The sequence below is a fragment of the Anabrus simplex genome, chromosome 3 (assembly GCF_040414725.1).
Source record: "Anabrus simplex isolate iqAnaSimp1 chromosome 3, ASM4041472v1, whole genome shotgun sequence".
NCBI lineage: Eukaryota > Metazoa > Arthropoda > Insecta > Orthoptera > Tettigoniidae > Anabrus > Anabrus simplex.
In genome coordinates, this window is record NC_090267.1 from 484,417,683 (window position 1) to 484,431,322 (window position 13,640).

The following is a 13,640-nucleotide window of genomic DNA, read 5'->3' on the forward strand; positions in this document are numbered from 1 at the left end:
TGTGGTCTTCGACAACTCTTACCAAATACCCTCCAATATATGCCATTGCAGCACTCGACGGAGAGGTCACTAGGGTTCCATAATTTATCCTTGGTACCACTTACGCAACAGAATAAGGAAATTATTATCATCAGAACAGGAGCAATAATAATAAGTAACCTAATTTTTGCCGTCACATGGTCTGCGTATTTACTGTATCATACCTTGTCTGCTTATTGCTTTAATCCATAATTCGCTAGTTGGCTCTTGGCAAGGGAATTCATGGAAACTAGTTCCAGGAACTTTATTTCTAGAGCCTTGTTTACAACACGGTACGCAACAGTACACCATTGTAATATGATTGACGCATTTTGACAATACCCTTTTCCAATTTGGTCAGTGTGTGAATTAAGCCGAAAGTGTCAGGTTCCAATTCATCCTCAGTTTACAAGAATTTACCCGTTTCACGTCGGATGGTAAAATTATATTCTGCGACGTTTGCAGCAAGAGGTGAGTGAAACTTGTTTTATATTTCCCCATAACGAATTATTATCAATTTAGCAAAATCAACACGGTGTTTTAAATAATGCATATTAAGATACATAAAACTGCAGCTGCCTAAAAATTTTGTAGAGCCTATTTGAGAGTCTGTTTTAGGCAGCTAAAACAACATTTTAGCACCTAAAAATCAGAGGTCTAGTAATCACTGTATCAACAAACACGAACACCAGTCCCCGAGCCAGAAGACTTAATTAGACGTGATTATAATCACGCATTCGGCCGGTAATCGAATACGGGACCTTCTGAACCGAAGGCCTCAGCGCTGACTATACAGCCAAGGATTCGGACAAAAACAAAATCATTATTGAGTTTCATTATTTCTATCAATATTAACATTCAACTTTCGTAGTAAACGTCACCAGTAAGCATACGACGTGTAGAAATACCGCCAACCGAGGTGTTCATGTGAGGTTGAATTGCAGCGCCTCTAGCGGCAAATATAACATCCACAGGGCGGACAGCTATGAGTGGCTATTGGGCAGGCTTTGTATTCCTTGTAGGCTAAGGACCGACTACAACCGTTGCCTACGCTATAATACAAGGCCTTGAAATGGACTCGTGGAAACGGGTTGCTTTCTAGTTCACCATTCAGCCGCTAGGATCGCGGCCTTGCTCCCTTGTATTCGCATGGCCGTATATGTCAACAAGTAAAGTATATCCTAAATAAAAAGAACTTTTTTTTTTGCGAGTATTGACAGTACTTTATTTATAGAGCGGTACTGCATTGGTTCGGATATGTCATTGAAGTTTCAAAACTTTCCTTCTGAGGAGCTTCGTATCAAGTTTCAAAACTTTCTCTCTTCTACTTGAGTGGCTCAAAGTAATGTTGTCTAACAGAGGTCTCAGAAATTTTCATAGTAGAAAAAGAGGTGGTTTGTCGCCTTTACACTTTCCACACTTAGTTTCACTGTTGAACATGTCTTTCGAAAAAATAAACGTACACCTTTTAGTAACTTTCTTCGGGACAAGTACTGCGTAGCGGAAGTGACAAATTCCGTCACTGCAGAAGTGCCACAGATGATGATTTTCGGTATCTGAGGGCTCGTCGATCTTGAAAACGAATAAGACACAATGTTGGACTTTGAGTAGCTGGAGAACAGATATGTTCTAAATAGCCTTTACAGTCTGTTTTTTCTTTTGCCACACGAACCAGAATGTCATTGTATTCCGCTTGGCGTCTTAGGTAGCTGAAGAAGAGCTCATTGTCATAGCTCGTTAGATTCCTCGTCAATGCATAATGCAAATGTATATTTATGAGGTATTTTACGCAGGCTACAGTGGACTGGGTAGTCAAGATCTATGCCTGATACATTTCTCTCATGATTCTTTTTTACTTTGTCTGAATGCATTTTAAGTTTCTCAATATATGACAGGAAATTAATTAACCAACTGAGGAGTTAATCTTCAGTACTAAAAGATGCTTTTTTTTTTGCTAATGACTTTACATCGCACCGACACAGATAGGTATTATGGCGACGATGGGATAGGAAAGGCCTAGGAGTTGGAAGGAAGCGGCCATGGCCTTAATTAAGGTACAGCCCCAGTCAAAAGTTGAAACCACGGAAAACCATCTTCAGGGCTGCCGACAGTGGGATTCGAACCTACTATCTCCCGGATGCAAGCTCACAGCCGCGCGCCCCTAACCGTACGACCAACTCGGCCGGTTAAAAGGTGTTCGTTTGTTCTCGTTCCTGAATATGTCCCATGTGAGGTGTTGCAGACGTTATGCGCAATGAACAATTTAATAAAATGCTCCATAAAACAAATGGCTTATTTTAAACTGTATTTTATGCTCTCGGGACAAAAACACCTCCATACTTTTCAAACCAGAGATTGTTTCAGGGGAAAATACAATATTTTTAGCTCTTGCTACTTTCAATTTCGTGAAATTTGTTGGGCAAATTATTTTCCTCGTTGGTTTCCTAATTTAAGATTTCTGAATTTGAAGATACCTCTCAAATGATTGCCGGTCACGGTAGCATAGTTTTAAAAAAGTCCAGTGACAAATTTTGGGATCGCCCGATTCTTATGACGTAACTCGGATCAAAACTTAGGAACAGAGGCCTACTTCGATCAGCTTGAAGTCGTATCTCATGCGTAATACTTCCTCTGTATAATGTTTCGAACATTGAACATTCGCTGGAAACTTGTGAATCGAAATTCCACTACCTTTAATTTTTCGTGAATAAACCATGACTGGAACTGCGAATGCTTAACATCAGACAAATACATAATACATTCACAACCAACTCAGTTAATGAACACGTTTAAAGGTGCGAGCCTGGTAGACAGGGGGCAAGATAGCGATCCTAGCGGCACGACATTGAACTTCAGTGTAACCACTTCCATAGCGTTTTACGGGCTCTATTTCCAGGCCTTGTATTATAACGTAGGCAACGACACGTAGGCAACGATCTTGGCGAATCTTGGCAACTCATATCGTGTAGGCAACGGCTAGGTGGTGTTGATGTTTGTTTTGCCTTTCTTACCAAAAAATATTTGTACCTTTTCCTTTGATGTAAATTCAGTAAATAATATTGTAAATCTAGTAAATATTCTGAAAGTTAATCAGAAAGAATAAGGACACATTAGGAAATTCTGTCTGGATAATAGATACTCTATTTTTTCTTGATATTCCTTGATGTTTATGAATCATCTGTCGCAGTGTCAAAAAGCACGGAAAAACTTCCAGAGCCCTTGGCGACCGAAGCCCATCAAATTATCAAGACAAGACACTTGGCGACGTTAGGCAATTCTGATTCGTGCCTGATTTTGTGTACATGGTCTTCTCTGTCTGTTTTATTTGATATTAAAGACATGTAAGTTGTCACATATGCACTACGAATTTTCAAATGACTTGTTTGGATACGGTAGATGTTTAGGTTAGCTTGATGTCAGTAGAGTAGCTGAGGTTTTGCTGTGTTTATTTGGCTGTCAGTTTTCTGTTCTCGACGTTAATCCTGCTTTACAGATGTACGCGATTATTTCGGAATGTAAAACGATCGTCTTTAAGTTCATATGTGTTTTTATAACTTACGGCTTCACTTTCTTTATGTTTATACCTGTAGAGTTAGTAACAGAAGTCTGATTCCGTTGTGTCCTCTTTTTTAAATTATATCCTTCGGGCTAAACGGAAGCACGCGTGATAGCTTTATTGATAATATTTATTTGATATCCCTTCAAATTTTAAGGGGTCAGCAGACATAGGGTGACAGTTTGCTGTAAAATACGAGAATATATCCCAAGGTGCACGAATGTTCCTCGTTTAACCACTCCTAAATGCCAGTCGACTGCCCCGGTATTCGGACTCGCATGCTGAGTATAGAAGGCAAGCGCCTCAACGATTACTTTATGCAACTGGTCAAAAATGTATTCACGTTCTCCCAATATAGGCTGAAAATGCGTACCATATGGAACAGCAATATCCTCAATTCTAGAAAATAATACTTGTCACCCCAGAGTGAAAACTCTCAATAAATGTTCTTCCTGTGACTCAAATAAATTAGGCCTAGATGCTGCACCATCCGAGCTCAAGTTAGCGGATACGTTCCAGGCTCGGGCTGGTAGTGTTTGAAGATGTTCAGCCTCCAGGCGGTAGATTTACCGGCATGTTAAAGAACTATTGCGAGACAAAATTTTGGCACATCTGTGCCTTCGAAAAATCGTAAAATTATTTAATCAGACTTAAAACTATTAATATTATCATTAGGCCCTCCTTCCTGAAGTCCTAAATCGGTGAAATGGCATTGAGAAAACGCGACTTCTTTGCAGGCAGCATCATAGCTGCATGCTACACATTTGGCTGCTTGTCTTAAAGCAGAGAACTTGAAAAAATGCAGAAATAAAACTTATTTCATAGTGAAAATAAAAAAGCTATATACTAATATTTTAAAATAACAGTAGCCTAAGAGAACTATGCATCCCACCCGAGGTTTTGGTGTGAGTTCTGCCGATCCACATCCCACACGAAACAGGACGTGGGACGCTCAGATCGATATTTATCCATCTGATTCCTTCTTGAGACTACCTGGCAGAAAGTCAGGCTCCGCCTCACCCAAGAGATGTCGTCCACAACCATACAGCACAGATATCAGTATTTTGTATGGAGAAAGCTGAACAATCTGGATATTCGATAAGGCCAGTAGAAACCAATATAGTTGGTCCGTTATTGGACATTATACATTTTTCCAGCCAACCTATTCCTTGTTGCCAGTGTTTCACCTCAGTATGCCAAGCTGGGCTCACCAGTTGGTAAACAGCACACCCACCAAGACACATGGCTAGTGCAGACCATGGAGGCCACCGCGTAAGCTACTTGGAGACTGGCAGTGCCAATGCACTATGAGAGACTCTGTCTCACTTTCAAAAATTGATGCCCGCCTGGCCATCAGATGATAAAGATGTCGATTCCCACAGGAAACCTGAAATATTTGTTCTGAATGAGTAAATTTGGTATTATAAATGAGTAAATTTGGTATTATAAATTTCATTCAGAACAAATATTTCAGGTTCCCTATGGGAATATAAATTTATTCATTCAGAACAAATATTTCAGGTTCCGTATGGGAATATAAATTTACTCAGTCAGAATATATATTTCAGGTTCCCTATGGGAATCGACATCTTTAAGGCCAGTAGAATCAAACCCTTGTATAATGAAGATTGATATAATGATAAACCCACGTTAAACAATAGTTAAGCATGGTCCTGGCAAATTTCCTGTCTCATTGTTAATTGTTATTCGTTACAGTACTGAAGCAATTTCAGAAACTCCCTCTTCTAATAATATGTATCGTGCTTTAAATGATTCTCAGAAAGTGATAAGTTGGTCCTTGCAGATGGTTGGAAATATGGCCAGAGACCCTGTATCAGTGAATAATCTTTAATAATAATAATAATAATAATAATAATAATAATAATAATAATAATAATAGTTTTACGGCCCACTAACACAACTTTTTTGGTTTTCGAAGATTCCGAGGTGTCAAAATTTTGTTCTACAAGAGTTCTTTTATGTGCCATTTAATATATCGACATGGGCTCATGTATTTGAGCATCTTCAAGTACCGCAGGACTGAGCCAGGTTCGAACCTGCGAAGTTGGGCTCAGAAGTTGTCCAGTGCTGAGCTACTTGGCCCAACACACAATCTTGAAAAATGGCCAGTCTTCCCATTTTTTTTTTTCTTTCCTAGTGCATGAATGTAATGCAGTACTGCCTCTGTTCAAAGTAAGTCAGTGCATTTGAAAATAAAGTTAATGGCATTTTGAAATTTGGATATTAGAATGAAGCAGAGAGAAGCTGCAAAATTGTACAGATTTTGCAATCTATGTTGGCAAGGATGTTTTTTGAGGAAAAGGTTTTGAGCGGTATATTGAGCCCTGTGTGAAAGTGATTGAAGATGGCAGTTTCAGATGGTGTTACAATAAATGGTTTTGCAGAGTGAAGGGGTTAAAAATGTTCCTCAAGGAGGTCCTGTGATGTGCCATAAAACCTTTATCTCTCCTAACTTAGGCTTATTCAGTGATGTGAACTTTAACGTTAGATGTGGCAGGCTTCAATATAGTACCGGTAGTGTGCCTGAGCTCGAACAGATTATGTCAGGCTCGACATAGATCGAACAGTACTTTAGGAAAACGGCCAGCCATCTGTAAGGAATTCGTTTGTACTACAGTATTGTATCGTGTGTGTGGGTAATAGTGCTGAATATTTTTATTATTGTATTGATAAGGTGGAACCTTTTCTTGTCTATACATACGTGAACTATCAATACAGAAATGAAACTAGTAAATCAAGAGAATAGTGCTGAAAGCAATATGCTTTGAAAGTGACACATGTAAGTGCTCTTTTTCCTTGGTGCTTCTACAGTATCTTCCACACTTCTAACATACACTCTGATATGCCATGGTCATCACCATCCACACCTTTCTTTTGCAGAAGCCATTCTGTTTTTTATGAAAGTGTCCCAACGGTCTGGCTACTCCTTATGAGAATCTGTTTCCTTTTGACACCAGGAATCTTTGGTCTTAGATTTGTGCTCCTCTTCACCTCCCCCATGTGGGTGGGTGCTGTAGAATCCCCTGCCTGTCGTAAGAGGCAACTAAACGGGACCCCAGGCACTCTCAACTTGGGAGCATGGGTTGGCAACCACGGGATCTTAGCTGAGTCCTGGCATTGCGTCCACTTGTTTCAGGCTATCCTATCTGACCTTCCTTGGTCAACTCTTGTTCTTTTCCAACCCCGACTCTGTTAGAGCATTTGAGGGCTAGGGTGTCTTTAATTTTCATGCCCTTCATGGCCCTTGTCTTTCTTTGGCTGATCCCTTCATTTTTTGATGTTTTAGATCCCTTCCCTTTTTTTCCTTTCTGATTAGTGTTAGATAGAGGATGGTTGCCTAATTTTCCTTCTTAAAAAAATCATCACCACCACGGTACTCTTCACCACGTGTATTTTTCATGCTAGTTTTGTTTTGCAGGATCACAAGTAGATTTGTCAATTTCTGCTTCTTCAGCCTTCTTTAATTTGCTCAATGGCATAAAGTAACTACTTGCTTTACTCATTTTGAACAATGATTGCATTGATTTAACTTACGGTAGATTTTTCAAAACTCATGTGAACACCTGCATGTTGCAGAGCGGATCTGATAGTCCGACAATGGAAACAATTGGCAAGTGAACAAAACTTCCTGTTTCTGGCTAAATTACCAGCCTATGTAGCCTGTAAAGCATGTAAGCATGGTACCTACTTGCGAGAATGAAAACTGAAAATTCAGTTCGTAGTTTGATAATATCTACTGAAATATTTATAATAAATTTTTGGGTCAGTAAATCAGGGAATAGAAGGTACTGGTACTGTGTGCCGTTTCATACTCAAAAAAAAAAAAAAAAAAAAAGCACTGAACGTATCACATCTGTTAACTATGATAAATGACTAGGAACAAGAAGAGCAGTATCATTTGCACTCAGGTCTTCTGATCCAGAGAAGTACCTGTTACCGTTTTTAGTCTTAAAAGATACATTTCCTGGCAGTGCATCTCGAACAGACTGAAATATTAAGGTTATGCTTTTCCATTTCAGACTCGGCAATCTGTAGCTTCCCATGCTGTAAAAGCTTTTTCACATTCCATGTGGCTATTTTACTCTGGCATCAAGGAGATTGTTTCCGTTCCATGTTCTACCCTTTCACATATTTACCACACATGGTCTGGGAGTCTACCATTGTGTGACCAGTCGCCAATTTCACACCATCCAGCCTGGACCTGTGTTGGCACTGATTACTTTCTGAATCTGCCATATTAATAGATTCTTGGGAAGGTAGTATGGTAATTTCCCATTGTCTTCCATACCACAATATCATCGCTGTATGCACAATTTTGAGCAGAGTTTTTAAAATATTATGTAAAATTTGTGGTTGAGGATCTTATGAAGTTCCTGTGATGGTGTGGATGTAACCATAGATATAAAAATATATGTTAAACATGTGAAAACTTGATTTGGTTCATTTATTTGTAGTTGAACCATCAAATAGGTTTAAAAATGTGTGTCAGAATTGACACTTTAAAGGTGGTGAAAATCTTTAAGGGTTTACTTGCTGGCGTTTGACACATGATATTGAGCCGCTGTCGATACAGTCTACTCCATTTTGGTGTTTGGGTCGCGTAGCTATCAGCTTGCATTCCGAATATAGTGTGTTCGAACCCCACTGTCGGCAGCCCTGAAGATGGTTTTCCGTGTTTTCCCATTTTCACACCAGCCAAATGCTGGGGCTGCACCTTAAGGCCACGGTCACTTCCTTCCCACTCCTGGCCCTTTCCTTTCCCATCATCTCCGTAAGACCTATCTGCGTCAGTGCAACCTAAAGCAGATGTAAGAAACGGAAAAAAATTGCCGATCATACATCCTAACTCACTTGAGGCTGACTGACTGACTGCTGCTGATTCTACTTTTTATGTAAACCAGCAGGAGGAGGCGTAGGGATGTGGCGACCCCATCGCCCAGTGGGCAACCACTGCAATCAGCCTCCCAAGTATTGGCGGGTAAACAATAGACTTAACTGACATGAGGAAATGCGTGTAGGACACCGACTATCTAGTGCATAACAAAGTATCGAGACGTGAAGATCCATGGTAGGCGTAGCAAGCCAGTGGTAGCATCTTTGAATTGCTTTCAACAATCAAATGAGCCTCGGATGGAGATAAAAAATAATACCGAAATTGACAAAGTCTTCGAGCAGATCTGGCAGGTATGACGGCCAACATGGATCTGATGAAAGACAGATATGTCCAAAGAACAATGTAAGAATTGGGACTATGAATATTTTGACCCTAACTGGAAAAACTGAAGAACTTATCGATATGATGAAGTGGAAAAATCTACCATATTGGGAATGAGTGAAACAAAATGGAGAAAGACAGGTAGCAAGATTCTCAGAAATGGCTACCATTGTTCTCCCTGTTTTTACAGACTGCCCGTCTGACATAACCCAATTGGCTGTGCGGTTAGGAGCGTGCAGCTGTGAACTCGCATCCGGGAGATAGTGGGCTCGAACCCCACTGTCGGCAGCCCTGAAAATGCTTTTCCGTGGTTTCCCATTTTAGCACCAGGCAGATGCTGGGGCTGTACCTTAATTAAGGCCACTGCCGCTTCCTTCCCATTCCTAGGCCTTTCCTGTCCCATCGTCACCTATCTGTGTCGGTGTGACGTAAAGCAACTAGAAAAAAAAAAAAAAAAAAAAAAAAACTGAAATGTTATCATATCCATTTTTTACGCCCTATTTTTCGCCTGGCTGCTCATTCCCGACACCCGGCTGACGAAAATTTGTAGGGAGAACACTGGCTACAAATTAGTATGGAGTGGACGCAAGGAAGAGGCCAGAAATGGTGTAGCTTTCCTGACAACAAAAGACATGGATTCCATTACTGAAGTATCCTGTAAGAATGATAGGATCATTAAATTATCTATGCAGCTGGAGTCCAAAAATTACACGGTAGTGCAAGTATTTGCACCACAGGTTGGATGTAGTGCTCAAGAGAAGGATCAATCCTGTGAAGATCTAGAAGATATAATTGATGAAGAAAATGTTATCATTGGGGACTTAAATGCACAAGTTGGGATAGACGAACTTGGTTATGAGGAAATCATTGGACCATATGGGTTTGGGAACAGAAATGCAGAATGCAAACAACTGCTTGATTTGTGCAGAAGAAATGGATTGATCATCAAAAATACCTTCTTCCAAAAACAAGACATCCACAAGATAACAAGATATAGCTGGGATGGAAAACATAAGTGTCTCATCGACTATATCATTACTAACAAAGGAGGAGGGAAATATGTAACTGATGTCAAAGTTATCCCCAGTGAGAGTATGGACAGTGATCATAGCTTGATTGCAGACCTAAATCATGTGGCTAACACAACCCCGAAGAAAAGAAAAAGAAAACGTGAAGTGAAGACTTGGAAAATAGAAGAAGCCAAGCTGAAGGAAGAATATAAGGATACAGAGACACTTACCAAAAGGGGAAATGAATGCAGAAGAAGACGAATGGAAAATTTTTAAAGGTACTTCGGTGGGTGAAGCTAAAGACCTATGTGGAGTAACAGGATCGACCATGAGAGAAGAGACACCTTGGTGGAATGACAGTCAGATTGGCTATAAAAGAGAGAAATTGGGCAAAAAAGATGCTAGGCATAGAAAAGCAAAGAGATGCACAAGATCCAGGTGGTCAAGAAATTGACTAAACTACAGTGCAAAAAAACTTACAGCTAAGAGGATAGTAAAAGAGAAAGAGAAAAAATGGAATGAGTTTGTGGAAAAGTTGGAAGAGGACAGCAGAGGAAACAAGAAACTCCTTTACAGAGTAACTAAAAACAAGCGAAATAACCTAGAAGACATCAAGGTATTAGAGCAGGACAGTGGATCAGTAGTTCGAGAGGAAGATGGAGCCAGGAGAGAATTCGAGACCTTCTTTGACAAGCTCGTGGATGGAGTGGCATCAGATGTAATTCAAAGCAGAGAAGAATCTGGAAAAAGTGAGGAGCCCAGCAAAAATATGGAGTCACCAATCAGATGGCTGGAGACAGAGAAGAGCAATCCAATGGCTTTATAGACTTAATGTAGTATGGCAGCAAAATACCATCCCAGAAGATTGGAAGAAAGGTATAATTGTACCTATATTCAAGAAAGGCAGCAGTCGGAAATGTACCAACTACCTTGGCATCACTATTCTCTCATGGACTAAAAATTCTGGAAAAAATTATAGAGGATAGATTACAAGAAATTGTAGAACAACTTTTAGAAGAGGAACAATATGGCTTTAGGCCTGGAAGATCAACAACAGATCTTATATTTGCTGTTAGGATGCTGATGGAAAAACATTGGGAAAAAGAGAAGCCTTTATATCTACTGTTCCTTGACATCGAAAAGGCCTATGACAGCATACCAAGGGAGCTTATTTGGGAGTGCCTGAGAAAGCTTAAAGTTCGAGACAGTCCAATTTCAAAAGTTAAAGGTGCTTTACGAGAAAACCAGAAGCTGTGTACAAGTCAGTTCTGGACTGTCAGTGAGACAAAAAGGGGAGTACAACAAAGTAGTGCTTTGTCGCCCCTATTATTGTAATGGATACCATATTAAAGACGCTAAAAGAAAAGGGGCAACAAGGCTTAAAAGCATTTGCAGATAATGTAGTTTTTGGGGCAACTCGGAGAAAGATGTAGAAGAGAGACTGCAGGGGTGGAGTCAGGAGTTTGAGAGATATGGATTAAACATCAACAAGGCGAAAACGGTGGTGTTGAAGGTACAGGAGGGTGACAATCAGCCAGAAATCATGCTAAATGGCACTAAGCTGGACAGTGTCACAGAATTTAAGTACTTGGATAGTATAATGTCCAAGGATAACTCAGCTAAATATGAAGTAAACAATCAAATCAGCAAAGCAATACATTTTTACCTCCAAGTAAGACAGCTACTATGGGATAAACAAGTACCACTCAAAACCAAGATGAAACTGTATAAATCATACTACACCCCTATCCTCATATACAGCCTGGAAACCGCTACATTAACAAGAAAGGACAACTCGAAACTCCAAGGAGCAGAAATGAAGTTCCTACGCACAATGATCCAGAAGACCAGGAGGGATAAAATCAGGAATGAAAAAGTCAGAAGACGTAGGACTAGAAGACTCCTTACTGCAGAAGATCCAAAAGGCAAGACTGAAGTGATTTGGTCATGTGAAAAGAATGAGTGCCAATAGGTCTGCAAAAAAGGAGTATGAAAGAGAAATAAGGGGAAAGAGACCAGTGGGCAGACCTAGAGAAAAATGGACAGACTTAGTGAAGAAGGATGTAGAGGAGAGAGGACAGGATTGGGAGCGGATTGTGAACGAAGAATGGTTCATGGACTGAACAAAATGGAAGGGGCTCTTATACCACACCTGGTTGGTCAACGACGATGATGATGATGATGATGTAGACCAGCAGGAGATTCTAGTAGTTTCCACTTCTAGATCTTCCTGGGTGCCTGTTCCGTTATTAATTTATAACTGTTATGTTCTTCAGTCTATCAAAACTAATTTGGGAATAAATAATGTTCTTTTTTCAGGTATAATTCTGTTGTCATATGTTTTCTTTTTCAGGTAGTTTCTGAATTTATTTATTCATAAATTAGTTTCTGTAGACTGAAGAACATAACAGTTATAAATTAACTGAGTCAAAACTGGAAAGAAATGGCTTAAAATCACAACAAACAGAAAAGGTCCATTGTTAATCAACTTCCAGCTTTTTCTAGATTTCTTATTGCAAAGCCCAACAGTTTGCCAGCAGCGCTATTGTTTTGATTGCTGGTAGCCCACCAGTATAATCACCTCTCGCCAGCTCCCTTTGTTGTCTCAATATCCATGCAAGAATCCTTTTTCGTCTATGGTGAACCTAAAAAATTCATAGGTACTGCAGTATGCTAACTTTGGAAATGGATCTCCAGTAGAAAATTTTATCTGGACAGCCAGACATCAAAAAACTCTGCCTGGCCATGCAGGCACACCAACTGATTGAAAACTATTATGATTGATAATCTGAGAACTTCAGGAAGCTGTTTGTTTGTAGTTATTATTTCATGTTGAGCCTAATACCTTGTACTTTGTAAACTTTCATACAAACTTGAAAATGACAGGCAACGTAGCGGCCGTTTGAGCTATTCCAGGCAGAACCTTGGACACTAACCATTGTTGGTGCTGCCACAGTGAGGTAGGAACGCTGGGTTACTGCTCGGATGGGGAAGCTCTACAAAATACAAGGCATCATAAAATATGTTCTGCCATTGGTCGAGCATTAAGAACTCAGGCTTTACAGTCTTCGAGGAGGTTCATGGTCTCTCTGTTACTGGCAGAACCTGTCGAAGTGACATAATAGCCTCCAAAGACCACCGAAAGGGTTTTATAATAGATCCGACAATCAAATTCGAAACATCCGAAACGCAACCCACCATACCATTCTATCAACAAGAATACCAGTTGGACGATATCAATTCATGGTTGGCGCTAGAGGAACCACTCTTCTTTTTCTCGTCAAGTTCTGCAAATCTTTTAACCTCAGTCAGGCATTAAAAAAAAGAAGTATTTTATCCAAATCCTGAAGAACCATATTGCTTACATTTTTTAATGCAACATCATATAAATATGCTAACCAACCATTATGCAATCAACTCACAGTTACTCTTAAAATCAATCTTGTTTTACTCTGTGCTTTGTCCTCGGGAGCCATCTCCAGTTGGGGAAAGTCAAAATACAGTAAATAAATAGAACTTACATAAATAATTGATACAGTCATAAACTCTTAAAACAGTTGTGATGTGTTATAAAAATTGCATTTCCTTTCAAAACCGTGTCTTATTATTAATTTTACAATGTGTATTTATAACATCTTATTTTATTCAATTAAAATCTGGCTTCATAATTTGTGTGTAGGCTACTAATATTCTTTTAAACTTGTTATTTAGGTGACTTCTATCATAGTGGGTACAATCTTAAGAAAGCTTAAGAACCTTTCAGTTGTTAAGTGAGAAGCTGACTGTACCTCATTCAAAAAAATGGGGTACTAATGAATAA

At 39.6% G+C, this 13,640-nt stretch overlaps 1 protein-coding gene across 1 annotated transcript in view; it reads left to right on the plus strand.

Moving 5' to 3' along the window:
• The first annotated feature begins 3,175 nt into the window (after positions 1–3,175).
• LOC136866545 (protein FAM114A2) overlaps positions 3,176–13,640 on the plus strand; it is a 65,296-nt gene continuing 54,831 nt past the window's right edge. Inside the window, exon 1 of the mRNA XM_067143613.2 lies at positions 3,176–3,359. The gene's annotated coding sequence lies outside the window, so the exon portion shown is untranslated. The remainder of the gene's footprint in view (positions 3,360–13,640) is intronic.